Here is a 13,827-nt window from a genome sequence, read left to right on the forward strand (position 1 = left end):
TCTGTGAGTTACCAGTAAACTTAATTTTGTTCAATTAAAATTTCTAAAAGAAATACTACTCCCTGAGCCTATCTACAGTAAATCCTTTAATTTTAGTTCATGCAAGCATAATTATTTTGGAAGAGCCTCTAACCATGGCACATACTACCTGGAGTTTTTCTCCTAACACACGTATACAACTCTACGAACAACAAAGCCTCAGCCAAAGATCTTTGCACCAGGGGTTTTTCCACCAATTTGTTACGTAGGCAACTTTGTAGTGTAAGGCTTGGCCTTACCTAATAAGGCTTTGCAAAATGAATACATTATAGCTAAAAATGGTAAGAAAGCACACTGTGGAGAATTTTGAACTTACCAAGCACACGAACAGCTAAACAGAACTAGAGAGGTGTTTGCATTTTTTAATAGGTAAAAGACACTCATGAATTGCTGATACCCAGGTCCTCCTGAAGCCAAGTGCATGCCTACACTGTGTTTGCCCACTGCGTGCCACCTATACAGTATGGTCAGAGGATCCAGCACCAAATGAGCTAGCTGTGGAGGGGAAAGCCCTCTAGTTACACCACGTGGCACTGTGGACTGCTTCTCAGCTGATGGAACTTTCATCCTCCAGGACCCATGCTTGGATCCTTGCATAGTAATGGACCAACCTATACAGGTATAGCGGCTTCATCAGAAATGCACTGTAGAGACACTAGAAATTAATTTGCCCCACTGCAGCCTGAGAAAAATACCAGCAGTTGACAAACAAGGTTTGTTATTTGCAGGTGATTTTGCTACGGAAGGTTAATAGATGAACTAGAACATATTGGCATAAGCCCTCTCCTTGAAAATATCTGCATTACAAACATGATCCCGTGAAATATGCTACATAGGTTACTTCATTTTGAACAATATTAAACTTGATGGCAGTAACAACAGAAGGATACGCACTAGATCTACCAACGCACAACAGCAAATCCCAATTTTTCTTGGCTTCTGAGCTCAGAGGATTACCAACGATTTCAAGACAAAACCCTTGTGGTTTAAATCCTCTCTAAGAAGGTACTTCATTAAAAGTTGTGACATTTTCTATGTAGCAAATACCAAAATAATATTACCTAGCCCTATGTAAAAAATGTTTTACACTTTACAACACCATTACTTCGATTTTACAGACTCACAGAAGTATGCAGATTCATTAAGTCCCAATAAAGTTTCTTACCACTTGACCTTTACTGCTCTTTCACTTCTGGCTGCATCTGGTAAATGCTATGTCCAGGTATATTTCACAAACAATATCTACACAGATCTCAGGAAAATGCCAAACACAAAGGTGGCTGTTTCCCTCTCTATGCGCAGTGTGTATGGTTTTGGGGACTGAAGGAAAGCCATACAGTAGATATAATATTCCTCCTCCTAAACATCAGCTTCCATATTAAAAATAAGAAGCTGCCTGACCAACCTGCAATCCTCCTGCTCTTGTTGTTAGGCTCAACAAACTAAAAATGGAAACTGGCATTTTACGAGCACTTGAATGGAACTCCATATACTCTAAGCTTTAACAAAATAATCATAGAATGGTTTGGGTTGGAAGGGACCTTTAAAGGCCATCTAGTCCAACCCCCAATGCAACAAAACAGTCTGCCCCTGGTCTTTTCCTTTTTTTTTCTCTGAGAAAGTGAGAGCTGAGACGTTGGCTTTGGTACAGCACAGCCTACTAGAGACTGTAATCCATATTCTCAAAGCCTTTGAGGAGTTAATCCCATAGATAAACTCGGGAGATGGCCACATATCTGTGCTGGTGTGAGCTGTCATAGCTCTGACAGTCCACCTCAGGCATCAAGGCACTGAAAGAAAACGGTAACTTTTATATGTGAATTCAGCAGTGTGAAGTCGTAGGCAGCACACAGCACGACTCCTCACTTTAAGCTATTCCTCCTTTGCTTCAAATCCCATGGATACAATGCCAGAGTGGTCGCGCCGGCTGGCTGGAGAACGCCGAGGGAAAAGTAATGACAGAAAACCCTGCCTGGCATCTTCCTCCGGGTTAAGAAAATTTGTTTGGATCTCTCTATTCCTAATGAGTGGATTTACTAACAAAGTTGCCAGAGACTCTCCTGCTACATTAACTCCAAGTGATAAGTATTTAAAGTGTAACGCTATCAGACCTGCACATCTTGTCTGCCTCACTGAGCCATGCCAAACAGTGTTCCTGAGACACTCAGAAGGATATGGTATGACAACAAATCCAGGCTGCTTCCAGATAATGCCGAAATTCTTATGCTCTTGAAATCTATCCACAAATGATTTTAATTATCTATATATCCATCTACCTTGTCTTTTCAAACCATGGAAGTTTAACAGCTAATTTCTAAAGCCTAAACTGTTTGCACTACTTGACCAGGCACTGACTTACTGGCAATTACTCTATGTTTCATCTCATAGGGAGCTTATAGCATCTGCAATAGGGTATCTTCCATTCAAAATTGATCATCTAACAAGCACTTGCTAAATCTTCATGTAAGCAGTACTTTAAATATTTTATTAAGCTTTAGAGTACAAAAATCCAGTGAACCATGCTAATATTTTATAAGACAAGCTAACTCTGTTTTTATTAAATAATTCAATTCACTTTTTAAAGCAAATAATCTTCTATTTATACATTTATTTAACATATATTTCTGTCTGCTTATTCAATATATGTTTCTATTAAAAAGTGCAGCTAATCTTAACATTTTAGGGGGGAAGAATTCAGTACCTAACAAACCTAAAGTACAGACTGGTAGCAAAATACAAAGTTATGTCATAAACTAATCCTTGGATGTAAAGACAGCTGGGAAGTCCCTTATTTTACAAATGGTAGGCATTTTACTTAAGCTTCCGCCCTTAAAAGATAAGACAGAAATACAGCATCAAAAACCTCAAAGATGTCAGCTCAGAAAACAGAAGCATATGAATAAAGGTAAAATAATCATGCTTTTAATTTAACTCTGTGCTCTCTGAGCACCAAGGGCTGGTGTGCACCTGCTGACATGCAGACGATTTTCTTCCTCCTCAAGTTGGGAGAAGGATTCACACCAAATAAGATTTTCTCTGTGCTGCCACTTCCTCTGTGAAAAATAAAATTGAAGCACCCTCTACTAAATTCAGTAAATGGGAAAGCAGGAGGGGGAAAAAAAGTGATAAAAAACCCTCATGAGTTGGGCAGAAAGATTAAGTTAACTTGTCTTTAGAGAAATGGAGATAGATTATCAAAACATTCAAGGACAGTAAGGCTCAGACCATAAGCCCAAATACTTCTGATATAAGACAGCCAGGTGTCCAGCAACAGAAATGTGATTTAGAATAACTTTCTTTATGAAAGGATCTGTGACAAAAACTTTTGACCCCAGTTTAGAAGAAAATGGAGACTATGCATCAATGAATACAATATTACATAAACATGTCTGGAAGGCCCAGAAACATAGATATTATACAAATAAACTATCACCAAGCAAAAAGGAGTATTCCACATTACTTTTAAATAGATTGGTCTCAACTTGTATAGAATTATTGCATAATTTTAACACTCCTAATATAATTTTTAGACTAGATACATGACTTCTTTTTTTTTAGCTTATGCTGAAATTGTTTTACCTTGCAAAAGATTCACTGCGATCTCTTGCCATGATTTCTCTGGTTTTGGGCATCGTATATAGAATGCTTTGCATATAGTTGGAAGACACGTTAAAGAGCCTACCTTATAATTTCCAAGAACTTCCTTGGCAGCATTTTAGTTCTGTTTCAAAGTATTTCATACAGCACAACCACACCAATAGAGTGCTGAATCCCATGGCAAATATGTCACAATGTATTAAAAGTCACACAGGACTTTTACAAAATTCCTACTAAATAAGGAATTGTGAATAAGGCCCAGCAAAATTCTGTTGAACTTCTCTAAGTACGTCAGAATATACATCATATTTTATCACCTCGCCAGTGAGATTTGAAGGCAGCTATTGTTATTTTGTGCAACGTTATTATTTAGATGATGACTGCTGTCACAGAATAAAGGTCAATATCGCTAGGCCCTGTGCATATACAATAACAAAACACTTCTCACCTTAAGAGCTACAATACCATTGATCCAGAATAAAATTGTATTTAGAATATATGTGCTTATAAAACCTAAATCCCTCCCTCCCTCCCAATTCTTTGAATCTTGTGTATTGTTGTATACTACCAGCACCTGAAGAATCTGGAGCAGAATAAATCTATTAGTTTGGTCACGTTTCTGAACAGAGAGATTCCCCCGTGATCAGTAACAGATGTCATAGTGCCATTGCAGCATAGGTTTTCTTGTAGTACTGTCTCCTATACTGTCCTACATGCAGTCTGTTTGGTCAGTTCCATGATGGTGTTAACGATACGTGGCTCTTCAGATCATTACAGACCACTACTAGAAGACTACTGAGGAAGAACAGCTATAACACTCAGAAGATTGGACTAGAAAAGTCACTCAATGTTAGAAATTATCTCTGACTTGGACTTTTGAAGGAGGTCTCTGTCTAAAAAACACTGTAAGGGGTAGAATTCCTGCAAGCATATGCAGTACAATGAGCAAGTTAGTTCATTCCAAAAACTGTGGAGAAGGAGGATAATCTTATTTGATAGAGAACAGTTACATGCGCAAAATCTGTGTGTAGCTGTAACCAAATGAGCAGAAAAAGGAATTACCGCAGTAGGGCCGATCATCACGAACAATACCCCTGTCGCCAGTACAAAGAGAGGGGATGAACGCCTTCCAGACTACTTATTCACTAACAGCTCACTCTTTCTCTAAACAGTCCAAAACTCACGCTCTCACTGATGTCTTGTGGCATTTTGTTCTGTAGGCTAAACACGCACTGTGTTTCCTTCTATCAATGTATTTCTTTCTATCATTTTCAATTTAAATTCAACTGATTGTTCCCTTGTTCTTCTATAATGAGCATGTACTGTTTGTCCCGCAGTACATAAAGAAAAAAAGTTTATAATATTACTGTTTGATTCACTTTATTTTTAGGGTAAAACATACAAAAGCATTAAAAAGTAATTGCCTAATGCAAAAAAGTAAAATTTAGGCTCTTTATGGGTCAGGTAAAGGCAACCGTGGAGTTGAGGAAAGCTATTTTCAGATACCTGTTGTTTCAGTGCAGAATATAACAAAACTGACATTTGGAAGACGACAGAATAGAAAGTGACTTGAGGAGAGGTGGAAGAGGAAAGAAAAACTACTCCTAACATTTTTTGCATTTGTTTCTTTTACTCTTAGGTACCAAAAGACCCCCATCGCCACTGCTGTTATCAAAATGTTCCCAGGCACAGTAGAATAAGACAATAAACAGTACAGCAAGCAGCAAAAGCAAAAGGCAGCCACTAATGAGCACTAGACTTTAAAATACAGTAAGGCAAGCAAGCCCCATGGCAAACACAGAGCCTGCTGATCAATAGCTAAAGAAAAATAACAGCTATAAATTCGATCTAGCACATTCCAATCAAACTTGTCGTTATCTTGAACCCTTCGAGCCCCACGTTGGGCACCAAAAAGGACTGTTGTGGTTTAACCCCAGCTGGCAACTAAGCACCACACAGCCGCTTGCTCTCTCCCCCCCCGCAGTGGGATGGGGGAGAGAATCGGAAGGGTAAAAGTGAGAAAACTCGTGGGTTGAGATAAAGACAGTTTAACAGGGAAAGCAAAAGCCACACACGCAAGCAAAGCAAAACAAGGAATTCATTCACTAGTTCCCATGGGCAGGCAGGTGTTCAGCCACCTCCAGGAAAGCAGGGCTCCATCACGCGTAACCGTTATTTGGGAAGACAAACGCCATCACCCCGGAAGTCCCCCCCTTCCTCTTTCTACCTGCAGCTTTTATTGCTGAGCATGACGTCATATGGTGTGGAATATCCCTTTGGTCAGTTGGGGTCAGCTGTCCCAGCTGTGTCCCCTCCCAGCGTCTTGTGCACCCCCAGCCTACTCGCTGGTGGGGCGGTGTGAGGAGCAGAAAAGGCCTTGACTCTGTGCAAGCGCTGCTCAGCAGTAACCAAAACATCCCTGTGTTATCAACACTCTTTTCAGCACAAATCCAAACCATAGCCTCATACTAGCTACTATGAAGAAAATTAACTCTATCCCAGCCAAAACCAGCACATTGACTCATCTGTTCTCTTTGCAATTTGAGAAAAACCCTGGAATATTAGCAATTACCAGCACAAGGGATCACTTTTGGCTCAAAAGATCATTGTACTTCATTTGACTCTTCCACAGCGGAGGCAATACCATTCTGCCTTCTGAAATCACAGGTTAAGTACTTTATGAAATGAGCACACCAATTTTTACATTGTGGAACATATGTTAATCTTCCCCCCAAAACCAACCCAAATTTGCCAGTATATTATCTATTAAAAATTATCTATTAAAAGTTATCTATTTGCCTCTAAGGAGTGTTGAATCTGTGGACATTAGTATATGAATTAAGACATTTGTAAGCAAGCCCAGGTAAATGTTCTTATCCATTCTGCTAAGGTCCTCAATCCATTACCCTGGATTCCCTCCAAGACACAAAGCGGTAATAGCTACACGTTAGACATCTAGAATTAGGAACACATCAATCATATTCTCCTAAGCCTCAAGAGGCGGAAAAAGCTTCTATTGAATCCACTTTGAATGAATGCAGATTGAGAGAAATATAAATTTTAGTGAATTTATGTTTTGGTGACATATTTACCTCTGAGGACCAACACTTCAGGAGACATGACTTCTCTGCTTGGAATTCGATAGTACTCCTAATGACTTGGTTTTGATGTTTAATATAATGGTATTATTGAATTTCTGGGAATAAAAACTGTAATTATTCTGTTTTGTAAATGCATACAGCTGTGATGATTGCTCACCTGAACTAAAAATAAAATACCAGATTTTGTCCAAAAATGGTCCCAATTCAAAATGCACCTATCTGGATACAGCAGCAATCAGTTATTCTGCTTTTCAAAAGTGTAATGGCACCTTCTACAACAGTTTGGCAGCACCATGAGGCCAACGTAAGCAAGCAAGACATAAGGGTAGCTGCAGCTTTATCTTCTTAGTTCTCTGATGGTCCAAAGGGGCATAGGAAAGTCAGACAGAAGAGAATTCCGAGGTTTGGGAGATCTCATTCTCTACCTCAAATACGTCATTACTGACACATGCAGAGATAGCGTGTGCTCTGTGTGAAGACCTAGCATTTTATTTGCCATTTCCATACAAAGGAATCAATTAATCTTAAGAAAGTAACTTCAAGAGAGGATTGATATATCCAGCTGCAGCTATTTTAGTTTGCTCCAACTTCTCTCATTTATGTTTTTGTATTTATCTCTCCCTGACTTTCCCTAATGCAAACCAGCTGAATTTTTCCCTCCTGGGAATGGGTTATCATGCTTTTTGTTTGTTTACACAAACCCTACCAGATACATTAACTGTCAGGATCAGAAGAAAACCATTAACTGTGGAAAAAATGGTGGTCTGAGATCACAATCAATCACTGCACTGCGTCTACTGACTAGTGCACTCTCTCTCTGCTGACAGACCCTATTCTTGCTGGATTGAACTGAGTTCTCTGAGTGAGACCATGACCCTCACCTGCCATTTGACATTAGACAGCTCTGCCTAGTTCACTAATGGATAGATCACATCAATAAATCTGATTCCTTGCATTGAGTTGAGGAAGCAGATGGAAAGAGAAGATTAATCTCTGCTGACTGATGTTATAGGGAAGATGTAAAAGATAACAGAAATTACTGGCTAGGTCTCATATGAACTCTGGTTCACTGATGCATGAGATCAGCTTTCCCAGTAGGCTCCAGAAGGAATTGCATTTTTGTTTCTCCATGAGCACTTTATGCCTGTCTTCATCTTCTGTTAACATTCTTCTGAGATGAAACCTTGTAGCTGGTGGTGTTTGCCCTTAGCACAGGCTTATGACTGACTTCCACAGAACCATATGGCTGCATTTAACATAAATCCAAGCCAGCACAGAAACTACATTATGCTGTGAATTTGTCTCAGTTTATTTTCCGTGCAGAATCGCAATCAAAAAATTGCTTAGGAAGAGATAAAAGTGAATTTCCGCTTCCTCAGAGCCAATATTAATACTACCATAATCCCGGAAAAAGCTCCAAGATTACATCAGATCAAATGATGATCAAAGTTTGGGCGAAAGAAAGAAAGAGAAGAGAGCTATTATCCATATGCAAAAACAGAGGAAACATCTGTGGGAACTGGAGATAAGCCTCTTCTAACAGCTTATTCAAATGTTTCAGAAAAACACTTTACATATGGTAACACTTGCTTGAATTTGGGTGGGTTTAGACTGAGGACCCGCTTTCTTTACAAACTGAAGACTGAAAGCCAAGAAAGAAAAAAATTACTACGAGGGCTGCAAGTGCCTTCCTTACTGCTTGCGTGTTCTTTCACATCTGGCCCCCTGCAGGTTACTGCTCCACTGCTGGCTGCTGCTGGAGAAAGACTGAAGTCAGGCACGGCAACCTGCAAGCTTCAAACAGCAATTCAGACACGACAGTATCCCAATCTGCTGTGAAAGCCACCAGGACATGGTGACTTCAAGGACTGGATACTGATAAAAGCCCCAAACTTCCTCTCTTTAGGTGTGCAAGAGTAAATCTCTTCCTCTGCAATGCACCTACCTTCTTTGTGGTGCAAGAAAGAATATAATGCTACAAAAGCATGCAGGGGGGACCTGTAAACACCCTATTATTTATTCCTCCAAACTCAGATTTGGGCTGCTAGCTTTCTCTCCTGGAGGAGTTCACTTCTGTGATATGTACACACATGTCTAGGATCAAAAGAAACAGTATAATTAACTGGCTCTGCCAAGCCTGCTCTTTCGTGCTCTTCTCTGCTATGCTGCTACTCTGTGAAGATGAGCAAGGGAAACAAACGAACGCTAAGCCACACTTTGCAGAAGTGAGCAGGAGAGCTGGATGCAAAGAACGACTCACGATGCTGGATGGGCAAGTGAAGAAACCTGCCACAATTTTACTCACACTCTTCGTTGCAGGATTGTCCCATTACCTACCTTCCAGCGGAGAGTGAAACTAGACTTACGTATTGCTGAAAAAGTATGAAGTGGCTCTGTTCTCCTTACAGGCTTCTTCTGGGTTTCTCAGAGGACTAGTACTTACGCAGACTTCCATCTAAGTTACAATAAGTGATTTACTTGGCTCTGGATATTGTTGGTGATACCCACTTCTGAAGGAGGCAGCAGTTGGAGTGAACCTGACAGCCCCTTAGTCAACTTTCTGATACTGACAGTGTTCATGATATTTCAGTCCTCCTCTCTCCAAAGGAAGAGAGAGTGGAGGAAAGCGTCCAAATTTTGCAGTGAGGACTGGAAATGCTCATGTGAGCAATAAGAATTTACATTACAATTACTTATCCTGTTCTCTGCTCTTCTGGAATCATATCCCTACCAAGATAGAGAGACAAAGAGAGAAAGTTGTCTCTGAGATGAGGGATTTTAATCTTGGCCAGTTCCTGTCTTGAATAATGAATAAGTTAAGCTTTCCAGGGAGAAAATCAAAGAAGAAAGGCAGGGCACAAGTACTCCTCCAATCTCTTTTACTACCCTTGCTGTCCTCATAAAGCTGAAAGAGAACAATTGCTCTAAATGTCTCAAAAGGCACATGGAGACAATTTCAAAAAGCAAATGTGGTTTAAGAGAGACTCAGAGCTATTTACCCAAAGATTAATTCAGAAGTTGTAACAAAGGTTGAAATTTTGTCTGCAGCTGAAAGACCTGACTGAGCTACTCGACATTTTAAAAGGAGATAAAACCAGAGGGAAGTTAAAGAAGTGAAGTATTATTCTGCCAGTGACTGATAGGATCTGATTCTGCCTCAAGCTGCAAGCAGGCTGAAGTTTCCATCATAACGGATCTGTGAACCTTAGCTCACTTATTGATGTCCATAGCTGTGGATCTCTTGAAATTCTGAGCCCATGATAACCCGTGATGAACTCTGTGCTGCCATTATTACACTACCAGTAGTCACTCAAACAGCCAGATTCATGCCACTGCAGTGACAGCACTGTCATAACCTCTGAGTTACAGCCACTACCACCAATTTGGCAACTGTGCACGTACATGTGATGCAACTGGCATTACCTTACTGTTCCTTGGTGGAAGCTTGTATACCACACTTGCATACTTTCTCATATGCAACATGCCAAAATTTGTAGAGTTGAGAGACCACCACTCAGGGATTCAACAAGGCAGAGGGGTACACCTTGTGCCCAGAAGAAGGTGACGCTTTATCTTTAATGGTACTCATTTCCACAGATGCCTTTTTGGAGCTGGACTTCCCTTTGTGCAACCAACATTATCAGAGACGCTGGATGCTGGCACTATACAGTCATCCAGGTCTTTGCTTTGCCGTGTTGTTTGGTATTATTTTCTCACCTGTTTGAATGTGACAAGAAAGAATCTCCAGAATCTGTCAAAATTCCTTTCTGGTTCAACTTGAGCTGCACTTATTGGGATGGCAGGCTCGACTGCAGCCATGCAACCATAGAAAGAGGTTAGCTTTTAACTTTGTAAATTTTGTGTGCTTTCTTTATGGTGTTGATGACATTTTTTTACTCAGGTTTTAACTTGTGATTTTTTTAAGCAAGTTTGAAGGAACTTCAAGATTGCATTGAAAGGCTTCTTATTAGCACAGGCTTCTTATTAGCATAGGCCATCACAGATACAAAATCTTTCGTTTGATTATTTCTGGCTTCTGTCACTATGCCAGCAGCCCCAAGGGTTCTCATCATCTTGAGTCAGTCCTATAGGTGATGAGGTGCATCCTATTCAAAGGGACTTCACAAGTAATCACAAGGAGTAAAGGACAAGGAATAATCTTGGTTTTCATCCTAGATATTCAGTCTCTCTAATCCTCTAGCACTTTATGTAAGTCCTACCTTGCCTAACCAACCACTCTCAGTTTCTCCTTCTGGACTACTCCATCTAACCATTTGCATACCCACTCCTACCCCTTTTGTGCCCAGTCATTTCCAGTTTTCTCCTCTCCACTCTGCACTCCTGACAACCTGGCCTCTTTTAAACTCAGTTCTCCTGAACTTTTTCCCCAACAGATGACAAAAATCCCCAGCCAACCTCCTTGCAAAGAATTCTTACTTAAATACAACAGGAAGTTTTCAAACACCAGGCCTGCAAAAATATGAAAATTTCAGAAAATGAGTAGATTCTATAGAAATAGAAAATGCTAGGAAGCTTCATCTATAAGAAATACAAATATGGTCATTTGCTAATAGTGAATCTTACTTTTTTTTTTTCAGATTTTCACATCTAGATAACTTGGCAAGAGGACTATCAGATTAGGCAAAAGAAAATCTGAAAATTTGAAGTCTTTACTTCAAGCTAAGCTGATTTGTCAACATGTATACCAACATATGTTTACGTATTAGAGAAAAGAATGGTACCAAGTTAAGCCAACAATACATACCATTAAAATACTTTGAGATTTCCAGCTGTCTTATGATAATTAATGCACTGTGCACAAATCTCTTGAAGCTATAAACAACTATTCTTTAGGTCTAGGCCTATGAATCATTAGAATTTCTATGCAAAATGTCTATTTCTATTATCATTATTAACACTAAAATTGTCAAATTCATTAGATTAATATTCTCCCCATAAGCCATACAAACTAAGAAATAGTATATCATAATGTAACACACGCATGACATGAAAACAAAGAAACAAATATACAACGATTCTAGCTGTGACACAGTATGTTAGCGAGGTTGATAAACTGAATTTTCATGCTGATAGCATGTTGTAGTCTCAAATCTATTATGCTTTGGAACTGATGTGTTATTATCTCTGGACAACTTTCACACCAGGAGATGATCCCTGCCAGCATAATTTTAAAAATGAAGGGATTACAAACAAGATAAATTTCATTGTATTGTTACCTGAATTAGCATCAACTAACAGGAATTTCATATAACATAGTCCATTTGCCAAAATACTTGCATTTGGTGGTCCCATTACAAACATATAAAGCACAAACCAGGCATGGTTCTATTAACTCTACTTCAGCAATTATGCATCTGAATCAGTATTGTATGGTAATTGCTCTACAGGGAACAATAATATTTGGTTTTGTTCTTTTTTAATACAGTATGCTTACGTTTTTACTTTAAAGAAAATATATTAGGATCTTCTGGTAAATATCTGCAGTATCTTTGAGTTTGCTGATAATGATTAACTAATTGAGTTTAACATACCATTCTCTTCCTGCTGTTGATTTTAATTTGTGGCTAAGTGAAAGTTTAAGAGTTTTTGGAACACAAAGCAGATCAATGTACAGTGTCAATATATTTTACAGATGAATTAATTATTAATGGGCAGATGCAGATCTCATTTAATCAAATAGCACTTTATCCCTTTTATAATTTTAAGAGTTACAATTAGCAAAACAGAATTTGGACATAAAGCTCTGATTTTTACCATAGTAGAAACAAAAAAAGAAAAGGTAAATTTATGATTAATAATTCTTTACTAAAATTTAGCATACTGTGCTGATTAACAGGCTGGAACTCATTAGAAATGGTATTGCTTTGTCAGGGTTTTTTTTGTGTGGATCAGAAACCAAGTATACTTATTTGGCATAAGAATGCCAAAACATAGTTCAAATATAAGACAGATATTAATGACAAAGTTAAGTAGATATGGAACAGTTCTATAATAGAAATTTTATTTAAAGTAATTGAAATATTCATTTATATGGAATTCTTTATTTCCAGTTATATATCAGCAGTTCTGATTTCAGACTAGCTGGTAAAAAATATTACAAGATTAGATATATAATTCTTCTTAACTTCTTTGATTGGTCATTCCTTATGCTACATTAATGTGTCATAATATTTCTAAACCAAACATTTCTAAGTAGTAAATATATTACAAACTAAGGATCAGATCTGGCAAATGTGTAAGCATGCAAATAGTTTGCAACAGCTTGCAGAATTAGGCCATAGAGAATAAATACAACCTCAGTTGCACTTTTATTTTCTCAAGTGAAAGCAAACAAGATTTGGCAGTCAAAGTTTACCGTTTTGCATTTACCATGAGTCAGTATGAAAGATTATTTAAAGTATAATTTTTAGAAAATACTGAGATGACGAAATCTGTCCCAGATGTTTTTGACTATTGTAACCAAAATTTTTTTTAAAATCACATTTTGTCTTCTGTGTCAACAGTTAGCATCATGCAAACACTTAGAGTCACATACCCATAACTGCTATCGTGATATGTTGGAGAAAACACATCCATCTCTATAAGGTTGTCATGACCATTTGCAAGGACTGCTTGATTTCCTAATTCTCTACACACAAAGATACAAAAAGATGAAATTAGAGTGGCAATTTCAAATTAAAGAATGGGATGATCCCACAAAAAGAATATACTAATTCTGTTGCATAACTTTCTTTTTTTCACAGATGTGCAAAACTGCAACTGCATTTTGAACGGGGGATTTATCTGCCTTCCATGATGTCCTCTGAACTACATGCTGGACTGTAACTTGAAGACATGGTGTTACAAGGCTACCATCAGGTGGTCACTACCCTTTGGTGATCCCTTATTTATGTGCAAGTCCTTGAATAAAATTCCTGGCTGCTGGCCCGTGGCAAGACAGGCTTAAGGACTGAACAGCGCATGGTGGGGGATGTTGTTTACTGGATAAGGATGGACCAGAGATGAAATAATAAAAGTGAACTGAGACTGTTAAAACACAGTCTCTTGCTGGCTAACTGGGGCAACCAGT

At 38.7% G+C, this 13,827-nt stretch overlaps 1 protein-coding gene across 1 annotated transcript in view; it reads right to left on the bottom strand.

The window, feature by feature from the left end:
- The window catches only part of LOC104075983 (teneurin-3-like), a gene marked incomplete at its 3' end in the record, with an annotated part of 96,715 nt that overhangs the window by 65,710 nt on the left and 17,178 nt on the right, over positions 1–13,827 (bottom strand). The gene's annotated exons all lie outside the window — the stretch shown is intronic.

This window comes from Fulmarus glacialis, unplaced genomic scaffold (assembly GCF_000690835.1).
Source record: "Fulmarus glacialis isolate BGI_N327 unplaced genomic scaffold, ASM69083v1 scaffold12914, whole genome shotgun sequence".
NCBI lineage: Eukaryota > Metazoa > Chordata > Aves > Procellariiformes > Procellariidae > Fulmarus > Fulmarus glacialis.